This window comes from Oncorhynchus mykiss, chromosome 17 (assembly GCF_013265735.2).
Source record: "Oncorhynchus mykiss isolate Arlee chromosome 17, USDA_OmykA_1.1, whole genome shotgun sequence".
Classification (NCBI taxonomy): Eukaryota; Metazoa; Chordata; class Actinopteri; order Salmoniformes; family Salmonidae; genus Oncorhynchus; species Oncorhynchus mykiss.
Genome location: NC_048581.1, coordinates 40827453 through 40854436, shown reverse-complemented (window position 1 = coordinate 40854436; position 26984 = coordinate 40827453). Strand labels below are relative to the sequence as shown.

General features: G+C 39.8%; 1 protein-coding gene across 2 annotated transcripts in view; it reads right to left on the bottom strand.

Moving 5' to 3' along the window:
- LOC110493893 (cadherin-22) overlaps window positions 1-26984 on the bottom strand; it is a 317355-nt gene that overhangs the window by 230383 nt on the left and 59988 nt on the right. For both annotated transcript variants that reach the window (XM_021568462.2, XM_036949887.1), the window contains exon 2: window positions 8928-9018. The gene's annotated coding sequence lies outside the window, so the exon portion shown is untranslated. The remainder of the gene's footprint in view (window positions 1-8927; window positions 9019-26984) is intronic.

Below are 26984 nucleotides of genomic sequence, written 5' to 3'. Positions count from 1 at the left end.
AAAAAACTATGTACATGATGTAACATGCCCTTTTCTGAAAAACAAACTGCAGTAGTACTGTATGCCGTTATGACAACGGCGTTCCCTCACTGTGATATCACGAGACAAAAATAAGACACGATACACTATAAAATATATTCTCATCGTAGAAAGTATTACACCAGATAAGGTAGAAACACTAGTAGTTGTTATAAAAGCTTAGTACTGGGGTAGTAAAGAAAATAAGCACATGAGAGAATTTTTTATTTTTTTGTTAACCCCTAACATATTAACCCTTTAAAGGTCGCCCCAGCGTGAGTTTTTTCATGCCCCTGATGTTAGAACGTTCTCTCCGTTCCAGAATGTGATTGTTACACAACAGTACATTTAATCTCCACTGCCCTCAAACCAAGGCATGCAGCTTGTTTTTATTCATAGGCTGTTTTCAACTTCAATTTAAAATTATTTTCTGACAAGTTTTTTATTTTCTAAGAACAGTTTGATTTGAGGAGTGTTCCGCCTCATTCACATAAAAGTAGTCATTTTTACTTTTGCGGACCAATACAATTTTTAGACATTTCTGACCCGGACAAAATTCCCCAAACACTTCCCAATTGTTAGTGCAGTTCAAGACATTTTCCGTCTCTTGCCTGCATCGCAGTCATAGTTGTTTTTGTTACCAATAATAACTTTGGAAATGTGTGAGTTTCTTTCAAAGTAAGAGCCTTATTACGTTATAATAGTTTCTGCATGTCGTGTTATGTCGTTTCTACTTAGCATAATGTTTTTGTGTATATTCCTTATAACCGCGGATACGCCAGGTAACGTTACTCTTTTCATAACCTTTATGGTGTTTTGCTCAATGCTTAGGTAGCTAGATACATTATTCTATTAGCTCTGGAAAACAATGCTAATTGCATCAGAGAAGTATTAGCCTGTGTTGTATTTTGAAGCTACCCTGGCCTTATGACTCCCAAGTGGCGCTGTCTAAGGCACAGCATCTCAGTGCGAGAGGCGTCACTACAGACACCCAGAATCAAATCCAGACTGTGTTTCTATCAAAGTAAGTGCCTTATTACGTTATAATAGTTTCTGTATGTCTTGTTATACCGTTTCTACTGTAGCTCACTGTGTGTGGAGCATAATATACAGTGGGGCAAAAAAGTATTTAGTCAGCCACCAATTGTGCAAGTTCTCCCACTTAAAAAGATGAGTGAGGCCTGTAATTTTCATCATAGGTACACTTCAACTATAACAGACAAAATTAGAAAAAAATCCAGAAATCACATTGTAGGATTTTTTATGAATTTATTTGCAAATTATGGTTGAAAATAAGTATTTGGATCTCACAGACCTGTAACTTCTTCTTTAAGAAGCTCCTCTGTCCTCCACTCGTTACCTGTATTAATGGCACCTGTTTGAACTTGTTATCAGTATAAAAGACATCTGTCCACAACCTCAAACAGTCACACTCCAAACTCCACTATAGCCAGGCCCAAAGAGCTGTCAAAGGACACCAGAAACAAAATTGTAGACCTGCACCAGGCTGGGAAGACTGAATCTGCAATAGGTAAGCAGCTTGGTTTGAAGAAATCAACTGTGGGAGCAATTATTAGGAAATGAAAGACATACAAGACCACTGATAATCTCCCTCGATCTGGAGCTCCACGCAAGATCTCACCCCGTGGTGAGATTATCACAAGATTATCACAAGAAAAATTATCAAAATTATCACAAGAACGGTGAGCAAAAATCCCAGAACCACACGGGGGGACCTAGTGAATGACCTGCAGAGAGCTGGGACCAAAGTACATGTCCAGTACATGTCCAGGCCCGTCTGAAGTTTGCTAGAGAGCATTTGGATGATCCAGAAGAAGATTGGGAGAATGTCATATGGTCAGATGAAACCAAAATATAACTTTTTTGGTAAAAACTCAACTCGTCGTGTTTGGAGGACAAAGAATGCTGAGTTGCATCCAAAGAACATCATGCCTACTGTGAAGCATGGGGGTGGAAACATCATGCTTTGGGGCTGTTTTTTTGCAAAGGGACCAGGACGACTGATCCATGTAAAGGAAAGAATGAATGGGGCCATGTATCATGAGATTTTGAGTGAAAACCTCTTTCCACCAGCAAGGGCATTGAAGATTAAACGTGGCTGGGTCTTTCAGCATGACAATGATCCCAAACACACCGCCCGGGCAACGAAGGAGTGGCTTCGTAAGATGCATTTCAAGGTCCTGGAGTGGCCTAGCCAGTCTCCAGATCTCAACCCCATAGAAAATCTTTGGACGGAGTTGAAAGTCCCTGTTGCCCAGCAACAGCCCCAAAACATCACTGTACTAGAGGAGATCTTAATGGAGGAATGGGCCAAAATACCAGCAACAGTGTGTGAAAACCTTGTGAAGACTTACAGAAAGCGTTTGACCTCTGTCATTGCCAACAAAGGGTATAAAACAAAGTATTGAGATAAACTTTTGTTATTGACCAAGTACTTATTTTCCACCATAATTTTCAAATAAATTCATAAAAAATCCTACAATGTGATTTTCTGGATTTTTTTTCTCTCATTTTGTCTGTCATAGTTTAAGTGTACGTATGATGAAAATTACAGGCTTCTCTCATCTTTTTAAGTGGGAAAACTTGAACAATTGGTGGCTGACTAAATACTTTTTTTGCCCCACTGTATATGTGTATAGTCCTTATAACCGCAGACACATGAGGTAACGTTACTCATTTCATAACCTTTATGGTGTTATATTCAATCGTACTTATGTAGCTAGCTACATTATTCTATTAGCTCTGTAAAACAATGCTAATTACGTCAGAATTATTGACTTGTTGTAATTTGAAGCTACCTTCAAAAAATATCTTCTTGTACCAACCACTTGGTCGTTTTCTGAGTGCATTCTACAAAGCTGTTAATAATGTCTGCCTTATCCACTGCCCCCATTTTGAGGTTATAGTCAAGCACGCAGTTGGGTTTGATATTTCTCTCTCCCCTCGTGTGTTCCAACTTCTCATGGTTGCTGAATGGACAGTGAAGAGGACATGGATGTCTCGTTTGCCACTTTACTGTCAGCTGTTGACATTTCTTATTTTGTATAACGGGTCATTCAGGATGGCAATAGCATTGTTGATGAAAAGCAGTCATCGCAGCAGAACTAGGAAGCGGTCTTGGAAAAAGAGGGTGGCAAAGAAAGAAGTTGCAAATATAGGCTCTGTGCTCCAGTATTCTCTTAGGGAGTTCTTCTTTACTATCCCCATGAGGACTGTCACCAGGAAGGTATACATTTCAATGATTGTGGTTGTCCCCCCCACTCCTGGCTCTCTCTTCTCCTGTAGCTCCAAGGCATAGCGATTGGTCTCTACTATGTCTCCCACCATCTCCTCTGTCAGAAACAACTTGAAGCACTCTGCCTCAGATGTAAATGGTAAGGGGCGTTGCACCCCAGACTGGGACTCATCAAAGCAAACAGCAGGGCCAGGAGGGGTGAATTCCTGACTTTCATACTCAGACTCATTGTCAGAATTGTAAAAAAAATATCCAGAATTTCCGCGTTTGTTAATTGTCTGCTTCTTAAAATACATTGCTAATGCTACAGCTTAGCTCACTAGCATAACAACACTGAATGGCTCAGAGTGGGAGTGAGAGGTTACATGATTGACTGCCGGCACGCGCCATTTCTATCAATAAATCACAGTCAGAAAATGTTTTGTATGGTAATTATTGATATATTTACTGTTTTATTCACATTTTTTCAAGTAACGGTGACGAATCATGCATTCAGATTCTTGCATAGATTGTAATGGGCAATGTGTGTAAAATAATTTTTTGAAGGTTGTATTGATTATGAGCTAAGCTAATTCCAGCTATGTGTTTGGAGCCATGTTTGTTGACATACAATGCATTCTGGGTTTCACTGACCAAAGATGTCGGATCAAAGATGCTATAAAAGAATGAGGTGAGTAAGGGTTCACTCATTTTTTTTGAACTTCAGGAAGTGAATTGTGGGATATGAACGATGGAAGACAACACTCCGCTTCAAAATGCATACTATAAACAGACCAAACTCATCTTGTCTTCTCTTATTATCTTTGGTTTCTGTGAGGAAAGAAAGCATGGCGGCACGCTGAAACTAATCGTCGGATTACTTTCGATTTCTAGAAAGTGTTTTATTCAATTATTTCAATAAATGGTGAGCTCACCCATGATGTGATGATTTATAAATAGTACTTACTATTAGCTAATTCATATTGTAGTTCGCCAGCCGAGAGTTATACAAATATGACCGCTTGTGTTGCGTCAATCTTTCCTCAGTTAGCGCTAGGACAAATGTAGTCTACATTTTTCCAGTTTGGATGATTGTGTTATGCTATAGATACTTCTGTGAATATCTGAACATTGCATCCAAAAATAAACTGCTCACATTATGGACATAACTTTGTAAGGGGTGTGTTTGTGTTAATAGTTTCTGAAAAAAAGTGTGGCCAGCTCAAATGCTGATTGTTGCGTCATTCGAAACTGGCCATTCTAAATAAGCGTTCTAAATAAGCGTTCTAATCACACTGGTGTGATCATACGCTTCAGGGACCACTGTAGAATGATCACACCCATGTGATGGTAGTGTGAAAGGGTTAATAGCACATGTGAAAGTGACATATCTGGTAAAAGCCTGTAGTGCTATGGTCTTGAAATACAATGTTATATATTGTAGCCCTTTCATATATTCACATGCCCTTAATTGAGAATTTAGCTAAAACAATTAAGAGACAATTTGGTCGTGAGGTTTGCATTTTTTATCATGACTCTTGTTTTGGATGCAGCTCTGCAGAGTGGTTTAACCTTTCTAGCGCAGGGGTTCCGCTAGCGAAACACCTCAACAACATTCCGCTGAAAAGGCGAAATTCAAAAATATTTTTTAGAAATATCTAACTTTCACACATTAACAAGTCCAATACAGCAAATGAAAGATAAACATCTTGTTAATCTACCCATCATGCCCGATTTCAAAAATGCTTTACAGCTAAAGCACAACATATTATTATGTTAGATGGCCGCCAAGTCAAAAAAAGACACAGCCATTTTTCCAGCCAAAGATAGGAGTCACAAAAAGCAGAAATATAGATAAAATGAATCACTAACCTTTAATGATCTTCATCAGCTGACACTCATAGGACATCATGTTACACAATACATGCAGGTTTTTTTTTCGATAATGTGCATATTTATATCCACAAATCTCAGGTTACATTGGGGCCTTACGTAAAGTAATGTTTTGATTCCAAAACATCTGGTGATTTTGCAGAAATACTAATAATAAACATTGATAAAATATAGTGTTATTCACAGAATTAAAGATAGACTTCTCCTTAATGCAACCGCTGTGTCAGACTTCAAAAAAACTTTACGGAAAAGGATAATCTGAGAACGGTGCTCAGAACCCAAAACGGCCAGAGGAATAGCCGCAATTTTGGAATCAACAAAATTAGAAACAACACCATAAATATTCACTTACCTTTGATGATCCTCATCAGAAGGCACTCCCAGTAATCCAAGTTCGACAATAAATGACTGATTTGTTCCATAAAGTTCCATCATTTATGTCCAAATAGCCACTTGTTGTTAGCGTGTTCAGCCCAGTTATCCATCTTCATGAGGCGCGAGCATTTCATCCAGACAAAAACTAGAAAAGTTCCATTACAGTCCTTTAGAAACATGTCAAACAATGTATGGAATCAATCGTTAGGATGTTTTTAACATAAAACATCAATAATGTTCCAACCGGAGAATTCCTTTGTCTTCAGAAAAAGCACTGGAACGCGAGGTAACTCTGTCGGGAGTGCGCGTCATGAGACCGAGGCACTATGCCAGACCACTGACTCAAACAGGTCTCATGAGCCCCTCCTTTATAGTAGAATCAAAAGTCAAAAGACGGTTGACATCTAGTGGATGCCCTAGGAAGTGAAAGCTCATCCATATCTCAATGTGTACTCGGTAGGCCAAGCTTTGAAAAACTACAAACCTCAGATGTCCCACTTCCTGGTTGGATTTTTCTCAGGTTTTCGCCTGCCATTTGAGTTATGTTATACTGACAGACATCATTCAAACAGTTTTAGAAACTTCAGTGTTCAGTGTTTTCTATCCAATACTAATAATAATATGCATATATTAGCATCTGGGACAGAGTAGGAGGCAGTTCACTCTGGGCACGCTATTCATCCAAAAGTGAAAATGCTGCCCGCTATCCCAAAACCTAACCTTAACAGCACTGCTAACCCTAATGCCTAGCACTAAACTTACATTAAGACCACATTTTTGTTTTCAGATCATTTGAAAATGTAGGCAATTTTGACTTTGCAGCTGGTCTATCTAAGGGGAAATCACTCAGTTCTGCCTCCAGGACAAGACACATGACATTAAAAATCAACTTATCACTGGCATGCCATATACATAATATCCACCGTTGTGCCAATGCAAACACATGGAGATGGTAAACACATAACAAGACCTAATTCATACATCGATGTGGAAGAGATTTTGGGTGAGAAGTCCTTACGACACACAACAGCCATGTCCATCCGATTATGGTATACATGAAATTACAGAAAAGGCAGATGGTGTAAACAAATTCACACACTAATCTGGAGAGATTGGATTCTTTAGTTGGGCATTACCCCTGATATCAAAGACACTGACACAGATAGAGACATATTAAATTGGGGAGGTCCATAAGGTCTATAATCCTGTGAGTCAGCAGATTTTGGTTGCGTATTAATCTGGAGCATTGGGAACACACAAGGGCAGAATTGCTTAACTGAGAAGAGTATGAATTTCTCTTCCTAATCTACCCCCCCCCCCCATTAAGTCTCATCAATGTACTTATTTATCCCAAACACACTGGTTGAACATTCCGATCACTCAAAGACTGTGTGCTTACTCTGTTTTTCTGATGCACCTTAGGGGAAATTGAAATAATAATTTGCATTTCTATGTACACTGCTTCGTACTTGTATAGTAGGAAATTGGGGATCTATTGGCAAAATGTACAATAAACATTTGTATTGCAGCACACAGTTGTTTGAGAATGTTTGAATCATAAGCATCATGGCCAGTGGTTTGCTTAAAGCAAAGTGAACCAACAAAACTACAGCAGGTATCTAAGGTCAATGTGCTGGAATAACTTGATAGTGAATAGGTCATGTATTTTGGTTGTGGTACTCATGTGAACTGAGTCTTTTTAGCTTTTGTCAACCCCAAAACATGTTTTTTTGGTATGTACTACATACAGCGCATTCAGAAAGAATGTATACCCCTTGACTTATTCCACATTTTGTTGTTACAGCCTGAATTGTTCAACCATCTACACGCAATAGCCCAAAATAACTAAGTTAAAACATGTGTTTAGAAATTCTTGCAAAAATATTGAAAATGAAATACAGAAACATCTCATTTACATAAGTATTCACACCCATGAGTAAATTCTTCATAGAAGCACCTTTGGCGGTGATTACAACTTTCATCTTGGGTATGTCTGTATCAGCTTTGCACATGTTGATTTGGGGATTTTCTCCCATTCTTCCTTGCAGATTTTCTCAAGCTGTGTTAAGTTAGAAGGGGAGCGGTGGTGAACAGCAATATTCAAGTCTTTCCACATATTTTCAATGGGATTCAAGTCTGAGCTTTGGCTGAGCCACTCAGGGACTTTCAAATTTTTGTTCTGAAGCCATTCCAGTGTTGCTTTGGTTATATGCTTGGTGCCATTGTCCTGTTGGAACGTAAATCTTCACCCCAGTCTAAGATTGTTTGCACTCTGAAGAAGCTTCACTCTGAAATATAAATATCTAATTTGCATAAGTTTTCACACTCCTTTGCTGTGACACTCCCAGAGCTCAGGCGCATCCAATGTCCTTTGATAATCTGTGAGATGTCACTACAACTACAATGCAGGGACTGGGAGACAAGTAAGGATAGAGGGAACAATGAATGGAGCCAAATACAGGAAAATCCTTGATGAGAACCTGCTTCAAAGTTCAAACGACCTTAGAATGGGGTGAAGATATACTGTATGTTCCAACAGGAACTAGATACAGGACATTGGCCCCAAACATACAGCCAAGCAATGCTGGAATAGCATCATAACAAGAATGTGAAAGTCATTGAGTGGCCCAGCCAAAGCCCAGACTTGAATCCCATTGAAAATATGTGAGAAGACATGAAGATTGCTTGTTTGCCACTGCTCAAATATAAAATACACTTTGATTTGTTTAACACTTTTTGGGTTAGTACATTTAGAAAAAAGGGAAAAATATATTTTGGGTGTTATTTCATAATTTTGATGTCTTCACTATTATTCTACAATGTAGAAATAGTACAAATAAAGAAAAACCCTTGAATAGGTGTGACCAAACTTTTGACTGGTGCTGTATGTAAATGAGATCTTTCTGTATTATCAATACATTTGAAAAAATGTCAAAAATTTCTAAAAACATGTTTTCACTGTCATTATGATGTTTTGTAGATTGATGAGAGAGAAACATCTAGGCTGTAACACAACAAAATGTGAAATAAGTCAAGGGGTATGAAAACTTTCTGTACACAAGGTCTCACTGTTTGACTTTCCATTCTGTCAAAGTAGAAGTAGTGTTGTTTTTAACTCGGTAGTGTTGTTTTTTGATTCAGTGCTTATGTATACAAACACTTTGTGCTGTGTGCCATACGAGTAGTATTTGTTTTTGTGTGAGCGTAAACGTACATGCAGGAATATTTATATTCCATGCAGGAATATTTATAACATTTTACTAATGGTTAATAAAGTATTTGTACATGTAAATGTACATGCAGGAATATTTTAAACATTTTACTAAAGTATTTGATAATGGTTTAAAAGTGGTTATAAACACAAATTAATTATGTAAATTAGGTGTTCATAAGAATATCACCTGACCTTGCTGGTTTCTTTACAGAAAATTATACTCTTCAGGTCTTCCGGTCCTCTTCATGTCACCCCTAATTTCACTCTCCATCTCCCCGCAGCCCTGCAACAAAGGAGGAATAGTACTTCATTGTTTTCCAAGTGAAGATTAATTAATCTAATGGCAGAGAGAGGGGAGGGGCAGGTAATTCGCTAATGGATGGGAGAAAAATGGTGGGACCATCTCCCTTGCGGACGAAAAGAGAGAATAGCCTCACACTGTCTGGGACGTAAGTAAGAGCTAAAGTGGTTTTATAAAACAGAGTCATTAACTGTCTTCCTCTACTCTCAGGTTGGGAGAAGGCACCACTTTGCTCGGGAGAGAGCACATTCAATAACCCACAGACATTTATTTAATTAACCTCCTCCTCGCTTCCCCCCCGAAGGTAGGGTACAGGCTACATGATCCCTTGAGATGGTGCTATGTCTACTTAAACTCTTTTAATTACACTTTAACTCCCGTCTAATCACACAAACTTTGTTACTGACAACATACTTACAAAGAGATACATCCTGCATCTGCCCCCCAGTTTCCTGGGACAAGTGTTATTAACTCTGTCATTACGGGTTGGGTGTAAGGTTAGCCCCGTGCTAATATCCTGCCTGTTGTGCTGCTTGAGAGCCCTGGTGAGCTCGAAGTGGATAAGTGGCTTGGTCAAAGAAGAACCACATTGAAATGAGCGTGATTTCTCTCAATTTACCTGGCAACGCACATTTGAACCAGAATTGATCTGTGAGTACAGGTGCATGCGATAATATACAAGAGATCATTCCAAAAGGCAATCAAATGTATTGCAAAGCAACAATATGTTACCTCTCATTCTTTTACCTTTTCAGAAAGCAATATGCTGTTGGGTACAGCTACCGTAAAACAATACTTGACGCTCACGCGAAAACGAATACGACTCGTACGGCATACAGCACAAAGTGTTTGTATACATAAGCACTGAATCAAAAAACAACACTACCGAGTTAGTGACACTTTTACTTCGACATAATGGAAAGTCAAACAGTGAGACCTTGTGTACTTGACGAAAACAAAGGAAATCCACAAGAGAAGTGTTGTTGAGCACTAAGACAAGACCTTGAGGAGATTGAGTGCAGCTCATCTGATCAAACACTTCAGTATACGGAGAGCTTGTCTCCTCAGGCCTCTGACAGTTCCCTGCTTAGGTCCTGTTGTGCTGAAACAGATCCACCACATAATGGGGGTCTAAATACACCACCCAAACCCATTCCTGGGGTAGGCATGACAACCCTTTCACACCATTTTCATTTCTCAGGTTTCATTTATCTCTGTCTGTTTGTGAGGGCATAATGTTTGTTCAGTGAAAGACAACACAATGTGGCCTCCGAGGTTTCAGTAGCACTTTACTTGACACCCAGTGTCATAACACTTTATGACATGTCATAACCATGTCATAATATGTCATAACAGCTGACATAACTTGTCATAACCTGTCATAATATGTTCATAACACTGTAATGACACATATATTTAGACCTGTTGTGAGATACATTGAGTTATTTTATGGCTGGTTATGACACCTACATAAGAGTGTCAAAACCCACAAAACCTCCCACAGTAGTTATTTCATGGCTGATTATGACACCTATATAAGAGTGTCAAAACCAACAATGCCTACCACACAAGGCAAAACGTTCAATTACAGCATGGCCTACGTGTTTATGTTGAATATTATTTTTATTTTTTTACCAAATTAAATTATAATTGTAAATGCGCATTTGAGTGCGCATATACCAATGCTCTGTTGCTGAGGACTGGGATGAATGCAGGAGCATATTTCAGGAGCAGGACCAGACACCCTCTTTTTGACTGATGACTGATATAAGGGCATGTACGTGATAGGCCTATCTGGCTTATATGATTATGATGGTAATAATGCTTCTTTACAGTGTCATACAGAGTATTTTGTCACGAATGTCGTATGAAGGAGTGGACCAAGGCGCAGCGTCGTATGCGTACATTCTTATTTATCAAAAGAATGAACACTGAACAAACTAACAAAATAACAAAACGAAACATGAAGCTATACAAACGAGTACTGACAGGCAACTACACATAGACAAGATCCCACAAACACCAAAGGGAAATGGCTACCTAAATATGATCCCCAATCAGAGACAACGATAAACAGCTGCCTCTGATTGGGAACCATATCAGGCCACCATAGACATACAAATCACCTAGACCTACAAAACTCTAGACATACAAAAAAACTAGACAATACAAAAACTAGCGTACCCACCCAAGTCACACCCTGACCTAACCAAAATATGAAGAAAACAGAGTTCTCAGGTCAGGGCGTGACTTCTTTCTTAGTCCAAAGTGACACAGGGCGGTCATAATGCTTCATGACAGTGTCATAAAACAACATGAATGTAAAGAAATCATTACAACAACAACAAAGTATTTCAGAAAAAAATTAAATAATAAACATACTTCTTGGCAGAATTGTTTTTTTTTTGAATAAATGTGGGTTTTGACACTCTTTTGTAGGTATCATAACCAGCCATAAAATAACTCAATCTATGTCACGACAGGAGTAAATATATGGGTAATAACAGTGTTATGACCATATTATGACAGGGTATGACAAATTATGTCAGCTGTTATGACATATGACATGGTTATGACTGTGTCTTAACGTGTTATGACACTAGGTGTCAAGTAAAGTGTTAATGAGGTTTCACACAAATTCAAAGTACAAACAAATAAGTAGCACAGTGGTTTTGTGTTAAAAAACACACAAACTGAGGTGTAGGACACTGTTTCGTTTAGTTTTGACAGCTTAGGAAAAAAAATCACCTGGAGATGACTTTGCCGTACAGTATGATGACAAAGATAAATGAAAGCGTTGTTGGAGTGGCTCAAACATTATAACAACATCTATTTATTTTATCATATTTATTGGAGTGGTGGCAATGATTTAGCATGAATATAGAGGAAGCACTGCATATGACAGTTCACCATTAACAAACAGAAATCTGAATTGTCTCCATCTCTCAGTGGATCCATTCCACACCAAACCCGAAAATAACAGTTAAAATAAAATAAAATTGTATTTGTCATATACACATGGCTCGCAGAGGTTAATGAGAGTGTAGGGAAATGCTTGTGCTTCAGGTTATGACAGTGCAGTAATAACTAACAATTAATCTAACAATTCCCCAACAACTACCTAACACACACAAATCTAAAGGGGTGAATGAGAATATGTACATGTAAGAATATGGATGAGCGATGGCCGAGAGGCATAGTCAAGGTGCAATAGATGGTATAAAATACAGTATACACGTGATATGAGTAATGTAAGATATGTAAACATTATTAAAGCAGCATTATTCAAAATGTGGCATTGTATAAAGTGGCTAGTGATCTGCTTATTAAAGTGGCTAGTGATTGCTGTTTAGCAGTCTGATGGGCTTGAGATAGATGTTTTTCAGTCTCTCGGTCCTAGCTTTGATGCACCTGTACTGACCTTGCCTTCTGGATGGTAGCGGTGTGAACAAGCAGTGGCTCGGGTGGTTGATGTCCTTGATGATCTTTTTTCCCTTCCTGTGACATTAGATGCTGTAGGTGCGTTGTGAATACTGCTCCACCCCCTGGAGAGTCATACGGTTGAGGCCAGTGCAGTTGCCGTACCAGGCTGTGATACAGCCCGACAGCATGCACTCGATTGTGCATCTGTAAAGGTTTGTCAGGGTTTTGGGTGACAAGCCACATTTCTTCAGTTTATCCAGATGGGATAGGGCAGTGTGCAGTGTGATGGCGATTGTGTTGTCTGTGGACCTTTTGGGGCGGTATGCAAACTGAAGTGGATCTAGGGTGTCCGGTAAGGTGGAGGTGATATGATCCTTGACTAGTCTCACAAAGCACTTCATGATGACAGAAGTGAGTGCTGCAGGGTGGTAGTCATTTAGTTCAGTTATCTTTGCCTTCTTGGGTACAGGAACAATGGTAGCCATCTTGAAGCATGTGGGGATAACAGATTTGGATAGGAACCGATTGAATATGTCCGTGAACACACCCGCCAGCTGGTCTGCGCATGCTCTGAGGGATGCCATCTAGGCCAGCAGCCTTGCGAGCGTTAACAAGTTTAAATGCTTTACTCACGTCAGCCACAGAGAAGGAGGTGCAGTACTTGGTAGTGGGCCACAACGGTGGCACTGTAGTATCCTCAAAGCAGGCAAAGAAGGTGTTTAGTTTGTTTGGTAGCCTGACGTCCGGTGTTCTTGGCGTGGCTGGTTTTCTTTTTGAAGTCCATGATTTCCTGTAGACCCTGCCACATACATCTTGTGTCTGAGCTGTTGAAATGCGACTTCACCTTGTGCCTGTACTGGCATTTTGCTTGTTTGATTGCCCTGCGGAGGGAATAACTACACTGTTTATATTCAGTCATATTCCCAGACCTCTTTCCATGGTTAAATGCGGTGGATTGCGCTTTCAGTTTTGCGTGAATGCTGTCATCCATCCACGGTTTCTGGTTAGGGTAGGTTTTAATAGTCACAGTGGGTACAACATCTCCAATGCACTTCTTTATAAACGCACTCATAGAGTCACCGTATAGTTCAATGTTGTTCTCTGAGGCTGACCGGAACATATTCCAGTCCGCGTGATCAAAACAATCTTGAAGTGTGGCTTCCGATTGGTCAGACCAGCATTGAATGGTTCTCATCACTGGTACATCCTGTTTTAGTTTATGCCTATCAGACGGTAGGAGCAAGATGGCGTCGTGGTCGGATTTGCCGAAGGGAGGCCTGGGGAGGGCTTTGTATGCATCGCGGAAGTTAGAGTAACAGCGGTCGAGGATATTGCCCATGCGCGTAGGCCAATCAATATGCTGGTAGAATATAGGTAGCCTTGTTCTCAAATTTGATTTGTTAATAACATCCCCAGCTACAATAAATGCAGCCTCAGGATATATGGTTTACAGTTTTCATATAGTCCAGTGAAGTTCCTTGATATAGCAGTCTTGGTGTCTGCTTGAGGGAGAATGTACACAGCTGTGATTATAACTGACGAGAATTCTCTTGGTTGGTACAATGGCCGGCATTTGATTGTAAGGAATTCTAGGTAGGGTGAGCAGAAGGACTTGAGTTCATGTATGTTGATATAATTACACCATGAGTCGTTAATCATGAAGCATAGACTCCCGCCCTTCCTCTTCCCAGAGAGGTGTTTATCTCTGTTGGCGCGATGCATGGAGAAGCCCGGTGGCTGAACCGATTCCGACAACATATCCCGAGAGAGCCATGTTTCCATGAAGCAGAGAATGTTACAGTCTCTGATGTCTCTCTGGAAGGCAAACCTTGCTCGAATTTCGTTTACCTTGTTCTCAAGAGACTGAACATTGGCTAGTAGTATACTCATCAGCGGTGGGTGATGTACACATCTACAGAGTCTGACCAGGTGGCCGCTTCGTCTGCCTCTTCTGCGGCGCTGTTGTTTTTGGTCGACTACTGGAATTAGATCCATTGTCCTGGGTGGTGGTCCGAACAAAGGATCCGCTTTCGGGAAAGTAGATTCCTGGTCGCAATGTCGGTAAGTTGACATTGCTCTGATATCCAATAGTTCTTTCCAGCTGTATGTAATAAGACTTAAGATTTCCTGGGGTAACAATGTAAGAAATAATACATTAAAATAACTATATACTGCATAGTTTCCTAAGAACTCAAAGTGAGGCGACCATCTCTGTCGGCACCATCAACACAGTTGATAGCATCCTATAACTAATCAACAATCATCCTGTTTAACCGCTCAACTATACTTAACAAGGATGCCTTTTCCATGTCTACCCGAGCGCTATCTTTAGGTGACAACATCCGACAAAGGCAGATGATGGCCCATCTAATCTGTAAATCACAGAAGTAACTTCATGGCTGGTGGCTAGGATTGTCTGCGCCGAAACGATATGATCAAACCCCTCCTGTGTCCTCAGCGAAGCCCTGTGAACATGGGGGTATTAGACAGATCAGTGTGGAACAGCAGCCAACCGCTTTAATGAGTCTTCCTGAGGTGCTGGTTCAGAAGCCTGCTGCAGAGCTGGATAAACGCACTCGGCCAAACCACAATCCCCCCGATCCTAGGACTTCCTCAGCCCCACTCAGCCTGAATCCCCTATCCCCTCCTTTCTCTTCCCTCCTTCCCTCTTTTCCTCTCGCTAGACTCCCAGGCAGGGAAAGATGCTAATGGCCATCCTCCCCTAGCTGGCACTGAGGATATGGAAGTGGGGCTATACAGTATAGCTGAGGCAGATTCTTCTTATTTTTCCTCTGCTTCTGCATCTTCTCTTCCTTGTCTTCTTCTGTGAAGTTATGCTGTTGTCTATCTGGTGTCGATGCTAAGCTCAATGTATGTTTCAACGATTTACAAAAAGGATGGTCATTGCATCGCTGAACCCCACCATATTTTATTTTTTTAAACTCTGTACAGTCTACTCACCATACAACACAGTCAAGATGGCCCATCATATTTTATTAGTTACCAGAATTGTTTGCCCATTCAAGTGCAAACAACACAAGGCCCATCTGCTCCACTGGCTGGGACATATTTGTATGATAAACAGGAAGGAGCAGGTGTTATCACCTACACTGTAATGTCTGTGAAGACAAGAGAGAGAGAGAGAGAGCGAGAGAGGGAGAAGAGAAAGACTTAAAGGCCCAGTGTAGTCAAAAATGTGATTTCCTGTGGTTTATACAGTGTATATTTCCACACTATGGGGTTGGAATATTACTGAGAAATTTTGAAAAATTATAATAGTCCATTTAGTGTAAGAGCAGTTTGAAAAAGGCGCCTGAAATTTCAGCCTGTTTTGGTGGGATCGTGTTTTGGCCTGCCTGGTGCCATCACCAGGCGTTAAATTCTTTAATAGACCAATAAGAAAGAGTTCCAAACCTCTGCCAATAACAGCTAGTTTTCAGTTGTTCATTCCCTACTCAGACCACTCCAGTCCTAGCAAACTTCTTGTTTGAGAAATTACTCTTTGCTAAGAAGCTATTTTTGATGATTTTTGACCATTTTCATTGAAAACATTCACACTAAGGTATTGAATTATTACCCAGAAATGATATGTGTTTTCTTCCTACTTTGAAAGATATTGATAGGTATGTAACCTCAAAGTGTTCTAATGTAAAACAGACATTACAGTTCTGATCACTGCATAAAATGGTGTGTACATGTAAGTCAGAATATATTTGATAATAAGAAGTAGAAACTCAATACTGAGAAGTCAGAATAAAAGCAGAGCTGGACCACTCTTGATGGCTCTGGAAGGTCAAGGATCTTCACACATGCTATTAGCCCCTAACACCTTGTCTATTGTCCTCATATCACACCCCAGTGCAGCTCAGCAGGCAATCTACTCCAAACATGTATTTAGTAGCCCTACAATCCACAGGAGGTTGGTGGCACCTTAATTGGGGAGGACAGGCTCATGGTAATGGCTGGAGCGGAATTAGTGGAAGGGTATCAAATACAGTACCTCAAACACATTGTTTTCATGTGTTTGATGCCATTCCAGTCACTTCGTTCCAGCCATTATTATGAGCCGTCCTCTCCTCAGCAGCCTCTACTGCTATAACCTAGTTCATACATTTGGAATACATCTTAATAAGAATGATTGACTATAAAGTTAATGGAGTCTATATTCATACAATCATCAATTAAAGATCCAACATCTAATCAAACTTAAATTCAAATGTTATTTGAAGTGCATTTAAAAGAGCAACACACTTAAAACAATAAAATGAAAAAAACAAGCATGGCAATATAAGAGATCAAATGTTATCAAAGAACATAAAACATAAAGCCGTCATTGATTAAAGGCCAAGCGAAAAATGTTGGTTGACAAATCGGATTTTAACACCTCAATCAGTTTCACAGTACAATGCAAAGTTCCATATAAAAAAACAGATAATAAAATGTATAAAAAGTATGAGACGCTTTATGAAATAAACACAAACAATGATAAATAATCAAACTATTTTTTATCGCTACAAGAAATAAACATTAGCTTTTCTTTCAAATTCCCGAAGCTAGGCTCATAGTTTAACCTGATTTCTTGATTTCTCATAGTTTAACCTCCAAGTAGCCTAATGCCTAACAAGCAGCTCTGCTTGAAACGGGTAAACTGCACTTTATACAGGCAATATGCACGGCTCTTTATAATTCACTGAACTGGAATAAACTGTGCCTTCAATGCCTTGCCCCAAACCTTAACAGGGGGCTTGAAATTATATTGATTTGGATGTTTCTGGAACCAATTTACATGAGCTATGACATGAGAAATGCCTGTGTTTTCATGTGCTGGACCAACAAGCCCACCACAAGAAAACAAATATGTTACTATGCCTGGTGTTAGCTCTGCATCTGGTTGAATGCGTGGTAGGCCCATCTGTCTGTCAGTGGCGAACCACTTTGCAAGTACATATGATGAGCGAAAACATTTACTTTGATCAGTGCATATAACCTCTCACAGCATCCCTACCTTATCATTTTGTTCTGTCAGCTGTACAATGGTGAAATCCTTGTTGAGATACATGAATGTGAAGACACCATACACATCATTCCTATCTTCACTTGCTACGACAAACAGCTGTTTAGGGGGCAGGCAAATCCTTATTCCCACAGATCCTTATTCTCAATTATGTAAGTACTTGGTACCATCAGGACCTACATGTACTGCGTTTCATCTCTCTCATGACAGGTTTCTCCTTTTACCAGTCAGTTGGCCAGAACCTGCTTTTAACCCTTTGGACAGTTAAAATTTCTCGTTAACTGAACTGAGATGCTGTGATTGTTTGTCTTCTGTGTACCTATGAAACCATTAAATGTCAACATTGTGCTCGCTCAAATGGAAACTACCAGAAACCATATACTGGACCGTAGTCCAAAACCCATTTCTTAAAGTGACTATGGAGATGCATATTTAGTGTGCAATGCGGTTTTCCATACGACCTTGCAAAGTTCTCACAGAACTGCTGCAAGTGGCGATGAGCCTCTCTAACTCGTTCCATTGTGATACATCTTGTACATTAGACGGTACAGGATTTCACAAAATGGGTTCAGAAATCCAAATGGGCATCCTCAACAAGTCCCTTCAGAGCAAATAAGGAGTAAACGCATTTCCATTCTTGTGCATTGAAATGAGAAAACCCTGATGAGATTTTAGCGGGTTGTTGGCCTATGTCTGCAGGTGCTTTCAGTGCATCAACTTTAAGCTGAATATTTCTTAGTATTCCATCATTCAGCACACTAAAATTCTTCCCGATAGTAAAAATGTGTTTTACTGTCCCCAAAAAGATCATGCATAGGGTCCAATACAGACATGCCTATGGGTGTGAAATTATGAACATTTAAATAGCTCAGAGAATCTAGCCCCAGTTTCAGTCTCTTTTGTTTCCCTCTCCGCCTTGGTCTTCGCCTGTCTCCACATAATCCCTTGCACTTTGTGAACTTCATCGCGACGTTGCAGTACATGGTTGTCAGTCCAGTGCATGACGGACTAATCTGCTTTATCACCCCATTCCCATGGAAATGTCTGTAGGAAATCGTAACGACCTGTGTGAGCTTGACCTGGATCTGTATTGTTGAACGGATAAGAAGCCGGTGGTGAAATCCCAAGTAGGCCACATGAAAGTTCTAAACATCACACTCACAAAAAAAACGTTTTAAATAAAAGTTTCTAATAGAATAACATCGAAAATAGACAAGGGCCTGAAAGGCCTGGCAATAAAGTAACTTTTATAATATATTATCAATGTACACTAGTTTTTAAGTAGGAGAATAGGCAACTGGGGGGACAAGATTACAAATGCTTTTACAGAGGCGACACAAATAATAATGAATACACACGTAACATGTTTATCCTGCCAAAATAACTACTGGGTCTGCTCTTGCTGCAATGGCAATCCTTCGTGAAAGGTGACTGTCTTGCTGTTACCTGTCCATTGAGTGAATTGATCATATAACTTAGCTGTAGGTTCATATTATGCCATCTTTCCCAAAGGTCTGTGGCACTTGCCACAGTCTTTCATGGGGCAAGTCCTGAGTTAGACATTATCTGCTTTGCGCTTTGAAATGATTGCGACACAGAATCTACACTGACACTCAATCTACGCTGAACAAAAATATAAACGTAACATGTAAAGTGTTGGTTCGATGATTCTGTGCTGAAATAAAATATCCCAGAAATGTTCCATATGTACTAAAAGCTTATTTCTCTCAAACCTTTTTTTTTGCATTTCTCCATTACCAAGACAATCCATTCAACAGACAAGTGTGGCATATCAAGAAGCTGATTATACAGCATGATCATTACACAGGTGGACCTTGTGCTGGGGACAGAAAAAGTCCACTCTAAAATGTGCAGTTCTGTCAGAGAAATTACCAAGAAACATTAAAGAATCAATAAAAATTTATTTCTTTAGACTAGTTGAGTATCTGGAGTACAGTTAAAGGCTCAAAATGTCCAGAAACAAAGACCTTTCTTCTGAAACTCTTCAGTCTATTCTTGTTCCAAGAAATTAAGGCCATTCAATGCGAGAAATTGGCAAGAAAATGAATATCGTACAATGCTGTGTACTACTCCCTTCACAGCACAGAGGAAACTGGCTCTAACCAGAATAGAAAGAGGAGTGGGAGGCCCCGGTGCACAACTGAGCAATAGGACAAGAACATTAGAGTGTCTAGTTTGACAAACAGACGCCTCACAAGTCCTCAACTGGCAGCTTCATTAAACAGTATCCGCAAAACACCAGCCTCAATGTCAACAGTGAAGAGGCGACTCCGGGATGCTGGCCTTGTAGGCAGAGATCCTCTGTCCAGTGTCTGTGTTCATTTGCCAATATTAATATTGAATTATTATTGGCCAGTCTGAGATATGGCTTTTTCTTTGCAACTCTGCCTAGAAGGCCAGCATCCCAGAGTTGCTTCTTCACTGTTGACGTTGAGACGGGTGTTTTGCGGGTTCCAGAAAATGATGTCATGGCTTTAGAAGCATCTGATAGGCTAATTGACATAATTTGAGTCAATTGGAGGTGTACCTGTGGATGTATTTCAAGGCCTACATTCAAACTCGTGCTTGACATCATGGGAAAATCAAAAGAAATCAGCCAAGAATAATTGTAGACCTCCACAAGTCTGGTTCATCCTTGGGAGAAATTTCCAAACGCCTGAAGGTACCACGTTTATCTATATAAACAATAGTACGCAAGTATAAACACCATTGGACCACACAGCCGTCATACCACACAGGAAGGAGACGCGTTCTGTCTCCTAGAGATGAACGTACTTTGGTGCAAAAACTGCAAAACAATATCAGAACAACAGCAAAGGACCTTGTGAAGATGCTGGAGGAAACAGGTGCAAAAGTATCTGTACCCACACTAAAACAAGTCCTATATTGAAATATAGCTTCAGCAAGGAAGAAGCCACTGCTTCAAAACCGCCATAAAAAAGTCAGACTACGGATTGCAACTGCACATGGGGACAAAGATCACATTTTTGGGAGAAATGTCCTCTGGTCTGATGAAACAAAAATAGAACTGTTTGGTCATAATGACCATCCTTATGTTTGGAGGGAAAAGGGGGAGGCTTGCAAGCCGAAGAGCACTATCCCAACCGTGAAGCAGCATCATGTTGTTGGGGTGCTTTGCTGCAGAGGGGCTGGTGCACTTCACAAAATAGATGGCATCATGAGGTAGGAAAATTATATGGATATATTGAAGAAACTTCTCAGACATCAGTCAGGGAGTTAAAGCTTGTCCCGATCAGCTCCATTGTCTTGCTGACATTGAGGGAGAGGTTGTTGTTCTGGCACTATACTGCCAGGTCTCTGATTTCCTACCTATAGTCTCATCATCATCGTCAGTGATCAGGCCTACCACCGTTGTGTCATCAGCAAACTTAATGATGTGTTGGAATTGTGCGCTAGGCACGCAGCCCTGAGAGGCCCCCGTGTTGAGGGTCAGTGTAACGGATGTGTTGTTGCCTACCCTCATCACCTGGGGGCGGCCACTAGGAAGTCCAGTATCCAGTTGCGAGGGAGGTGTTCAGTCCCAAGGTCCTGAGTTTAATGATGAGCTTGGAGGGCACTATGGTGTTGAACGCTGAGCTGTAGTCAATGAACAGCATTCTCACCTAGGTGTTCCTTTTGTCCAGGTGGAAAAGGGCAGTATGTAGTGTGATAGAGATTGCGTCATCTGTGGATTTGTTGGGCGGTATGCAAATTGGAGTTGGTCCAGGGTGTCTGGGATGATGGTGTTGATGTGAACCATAACTAGCCTTTCAAAGCATTTCATGGCTACAGGTGTGAGGGCTACGCAGCGATCGTCATTTAGACACCCCAGACAGAGCAAAGGAATGGGACCTAATAGATCGAAAGGCGGTGTCGCCAGAGACAGGAAAGTTCATAAATGTAAACCAATCCATACATTTTAAATACAGTCCTGAGTTTGAAAAGTTGAGTCTTTTTCCCACAGATTTTAGTGTGTGCTTTTTTAACTTTGAGAATCCATTGTTCAGGACCGTGTGTTTATTGGACAGAATAATTTATCCTCTCCTGTAATTTCACAGGCTCTGGCCAGTCGGTCAAAAGAACTCTCTGCTGAAGAGAAACAGCGATTTGCGGGGGCAACTGAAGACATGATGTCTGATGTGGAGACAAACCCCGAGGACCTGGATGCATTTTTAAGAACCTCCTCACCCTGGCGCTCCCCTGAGTTTGAGGACCTGATTGTGTCAGCAGACTGGAGAAGAATGGCCATGGGGAGAAAAAGCAATGTCAGAATGAAAACCAGAGCAACTGGCCACATCCACCACAGCCCTGTCCAGAACACCGCATCGTGCAATCGACCACAGACAATCATCTGCAATTTAGAGATTATTTTCGCTGACTCTTCACACCTGCTTCTCAAGAGGCTTTTTGCAGCGACTGCCACGCGCTCACCCACCTTTATATACATACACGCACAGAACATTACCCTCTTCTTTTTAATACTTTTATTACTTACAATCTCTTGATATTGTGTATTTTTTCATACATTGAGCTTGCAATTTTTTGGTTTGCTATTTCATTACTTATTTTTTGTTATTTCATTTGTATTATTATTTTATTTAATTAGAAATGTTGTATTTAATCATTTGTTTGACCTTTGAACGCTTGTTCTTTTTGGTAGGATGGAGGGCAGTATAGCACAATTGTAATATTTTTTTATGCAATTTTACTTATTCCATGACTTCTTTTTTGGAAGGGGGTATGAGAATATTTTGTTTTCTTATGTCTTGACATATCTTGGATACTTTTTTTATTTTATTAGAGATGTTTTATTATTTGACACTTGAACACTGAAAAATAATGTTATTCCGACTGGCATGGAAGTGGCTAGAGTCTTCAGAGGTGTACGGATAATTAGTAGTCTGAAACGAGGGTATTTGGTGCAGTGGAAAGACTTGACAGTGCATTACATTGATATGTAGGGTGTTAAGAGATTTGGAGAGCGGTTAAAAAACTGTTTGAAAATTGGTCTACAGTACGCTTTGAGAAAGAGACCAGCAGGGAAGCCGCCTCACACAGGACCGGAATAAGAAATCATCGGCCCCGGGGCTTTGTTTTGTTGTTTTCCCCCCACTGGCACAATGACTTACCTAATGATGAAGATGAAGCCATAGGCTACTCACAGTGTTGGCTGGTGCACTCGCCATGCTAAAAGCCTATCACGAGATGAGCTACTTTGAATAACTGTGCTGCTGTTAGCAAAAAAATACATTTTCTATTGGTTTTACAGACAGATTAGTCTTCTCTTTTCAGCAGTAGGTATTTGATTTCCAAACTGTACGTATTTCCCGTGATTGTATTTTGAAATCTGCTAAATACAGCTGCAAACAACCATAGAAATATAATCCATAGATTGTAATTCCCATTCAAATCAGAACTGGCTTCCATTGCTAGTGTACCCATGAGTCCAATTGCCAGGGTAAGAGGTTACAAAACCTTTCTATGGATTATACTCTATGTCTATAGCCACAATGCAACAAGCTGTAGGCCTATATTTGGCGCACATGCTGCTCAAACTGTGGCATTCCCGACTGTAGGCATAACGGTAACTGCCAAAATAAAGGAAACGCTTGAGTTAACGAGGGATACAAAGTATATACTTTATTATGGTGTGGGTACATTTTTCTGGCAGGGTTTAGGTCCACTTGTAGAACCTATGCCAAGGTGCATTGAAACTGTTCTGGCAGCTCGTGGTGGCCCAACACCCTTTTATGACACTTTATGATGGTGTTTGCTTTATTATGGCAGATACCTGTATGTGCTTGTGATAAAAATTTATCCACAGGCATTTTTTTTATAAACTACTTATCCTCTGTGGTTAAATTATGCTCTCTGGTGTGTTTTCAACATTGACAGCTGTGGTTGGATAAAAAAAATATTTATGATATTTTTTTTGCATCCTCTTGGGCCCCCCTCAAGCCTGGGCCTAGGGACTTTAGCCCCGGTAAACCCATGGCCTCACAAGTGTCTGAGCAAAGCTTTCAGACCAAACGCACCACCTATCCCCAATGAATACCACTTCACACACATCTCAATCAATCAAGCCTTTCATTCAACATGCTTGCATGTATAGCACTGTGTGAGAACACTTTACGAGGTCACACAAGGCATTGCCAGATACACTGTAAAAAAATATATAAAATAGTTTCAACTAATTCATTGTTAAGTAAGTGGAACTGCAGCCTTTTTAAGTTTACTTGAATTTTTGATCGAAGTGTAACCTGAATGTAACATTTTTAGTTGGCCAAAACCGAGCTCCAACTTCAGAAAACGTACACAAAAAAATCTGTCAACTTAAAATGATGTATTTGCTCAACTTGTCTCATATGGTTCAAGTTTTTATCGTCACGTGCACTAGTACAGTGAAATGCCTTTCTTGCTTGCTCTTTATGTTTATTCAACTATGAATAATTATTGTGTCATTTTAACAATAAAGGGCAGTGCAACTGGTTACACAGACACACAAAAAACTGGTTACACAGACACACAAAAAACTGGTTACACAGACACACAAAAAACTGGTTACACAGACACACAAAAATTATTATTATTTGGACATCTTAACTAAAAAAGGCTGTGGAACTCATTATACACACACAAACAATGCTTTTAACATACAATGTTTTCAACTTACATATTTGACACGTTGACATACATGATTCTCTCATCATGGATTTGATTTTCAGCAATTTTCAGGTTTTCTGTATAGTATTCTTATGTTGATGGGGCATATGACTCTGTTTTAATATTACTCATTAATCACTATGACAACTACATTTGTTTTAGTTGAGTGTATTTTAACAGAGCTGAGATTTACTTTGAAGTGCAAATGTCATCGACACAGACATGGTGGCATAACAGGAAGATCAGTATGCCGTGGACCAAGAGATTGTGAGTTCAAATACCAGGTTAGGTCATCTTGAATAATAACTGTATAAATGTACATGCACAACGTAATCATGTATGTCAATGTGTGTTAAATATGTAAGTTGAAAACATTGTATGTTAAAAGCATTGTTTGTGTGTGTATAATAAGTTCCACAGCCTTTTTTAGTTAAGATGTCCAAATAATAATTTCTAGTTGAATGAACATATGACATAAGTTGAGCAAACAGATCATTTAAGTTGACAGAAATGCCTAAGTTTACATTTTGGAGATAACTAAAAATTGTAAGTTCTGTTAACACTTTGATCGAAAAGTTGAGTAAACTAAAAAAGGATGTGGAACCAGTTACTTAATAATTGTCACGCCCTGACCATAGAGAGCCATTGTTTCTCTATGGTGTAGTAGGTCAGGGTGTGACTAGGGGGTGATCTAGTATATCTATGTCTATGTTGTGTTCTAGTTTCTTTTTCTATGTTGGTGTTTTGTATGATTCCCAATTAGAGGCAGCTGGAAATCATTGTCTCTAATTGGGGATCATATTTAAGTAGTTATTTTTCCCACCTGTGTTTGTGGGATCTTGTTTATGTGTAGTTGCCTGTGAGCACTCCATTGTCTTCACGTTTTGTTCATTCCTTTTGTGCGTTTTCAGTTAATAAACATGTGGAAACCATACCATGCTGCACCTTGGTCTGATAATTCTTATGACGAACGTGACAATAATAATTAGTTGAAACTACTATAATTTCTGTACAGTGTAAGAGTAGGCACCAACCAAAGAGAAACGCGTTCAGTGATATCAATATAATTTATGAACTCAAATTCCCCAAAAATAATAAACTCCTGCAAATTCAATCAGCAGTGTATGTACTGCGCATATCAAAGAGAAAGGGAAAAAAAACTGACATAAAAGGCCAAGAGATTTGAAAGTTCTGAACTTCAAACATCTCCTGATTTTCATCAAACGGTTTTCAACACACAGACTAACGGAAAGAAAGGATGAAAAAGCATTATTTACCACAAGAAAGAGAGCCCGGGAAGAGAAAGAAAAATTCCCTTGCCTTTTCAAATAGCACACCGAGATCTCACCAGGATACGGACACAGAAATAAAACATGGGTAGTATGACATGACAGTATCTCGTACAGAGAGAATAATGCTTCACATTAGCGTGCTAAGGGAGCGAGGGGAAGGAAAGATATATACTTTATCCTACTCTTGTATTGGAGTTGTATCTGATTTAGGAGTTCTGTGTGCCTGTATGCATGTGCGTGCATGTGGGCACAAACACATTCTAAAAAAGGTGTTAATACTGTATGTCTGCTCTACAATATAATCTACAGCCATAATTTCCTCCAGTCAGTGATTTAGCTATTCTGCTGATTAGCACAGAGCAGTAGGCTAAACTACATTAATACATGAGAATAAGTTAGCTATTGATTGATCTGCAGCCTAAAAGCATTTTCATAAAAGACAAAAGGTACTTCTGACAGTCTGTTGTACAATGGGATCTAAAGTTAGACACTTCAAAAAGACCCATTGAAATCCAAAATGTTTGAATCACGAGAGCTCGACAATTACATGTCCCTTTCTCAATCTGCTTTTTACTATGCAACAATGGATGACATTTAGGCAACAATTTTAATCTCAGCATAAACTTCAATTCCAACAATAGCTAGGTTTCCTTCCAATTGGCGACAGATTTCAATATAAAAAAAAAATATGCATAAAAACAATATGAGCCTCTTCCCATCAGAGATGTCTTTCCATTAAATTGACTTGTGGCAGATAAAAGTCTGTGCGTGATGACGTAGTACACATAAAAGTAACTTCTGCGGTTAAATTCCCCTGTACCAAAAAGAAAATACAAGTTAAATGGGGTTCCATCGCAATGTTTTACTGGTGGTTTTGTCCAATGTTTTGTTGTTGCTATATAGCAAATGTGCCCACATTCGTCTTGACATGTGTACTTTGGCCAACAGCTCGCAGATACACTAAACAGTGCAGGTAGGCTAGCCTACATGATGAGATTACGATGGATAAAAGAGCTAAATTATTTTTTATCTGTGAAACGGCAGCCAAGCATCAGTCATCATGTCACCAGAATAAGACCCTCAATATTTCTTGGAAAGGAGCATCAAGCTCATCACCGTGCACTTTCAGCACCCTGTGAAGTTCATCGTAATTTATTTAATATGTAGCCTAATAAACTGCATGCTTTCCCGAGTCGTAGTGCGAGGACCACACAACATATTATCGCGTGACTCCAAGTTTACTTCAATATGATGGTTATTATATCAATACTTCCTCATAAAGACGATTTCCACCACCATTTCTTACATAAATTAATTTTACAGACATAAAAAGTTCCCACCTTGTCTAGTGTGTTTTGTCGACCTTTGGAAAGTTTAGCGCCACATTTACTTTTTCCATCAGGCCTGTCATGATATTTTTATCTGGTGTACTTTAGTCGCATAAAAAGGTTGGCTGGAAACCTGGCTATTGTTGAGCAATCATGTCACGCCTACTCCCGCTCCCTCTCTCCAGTGCTCGACATCGCCGGTCTAAT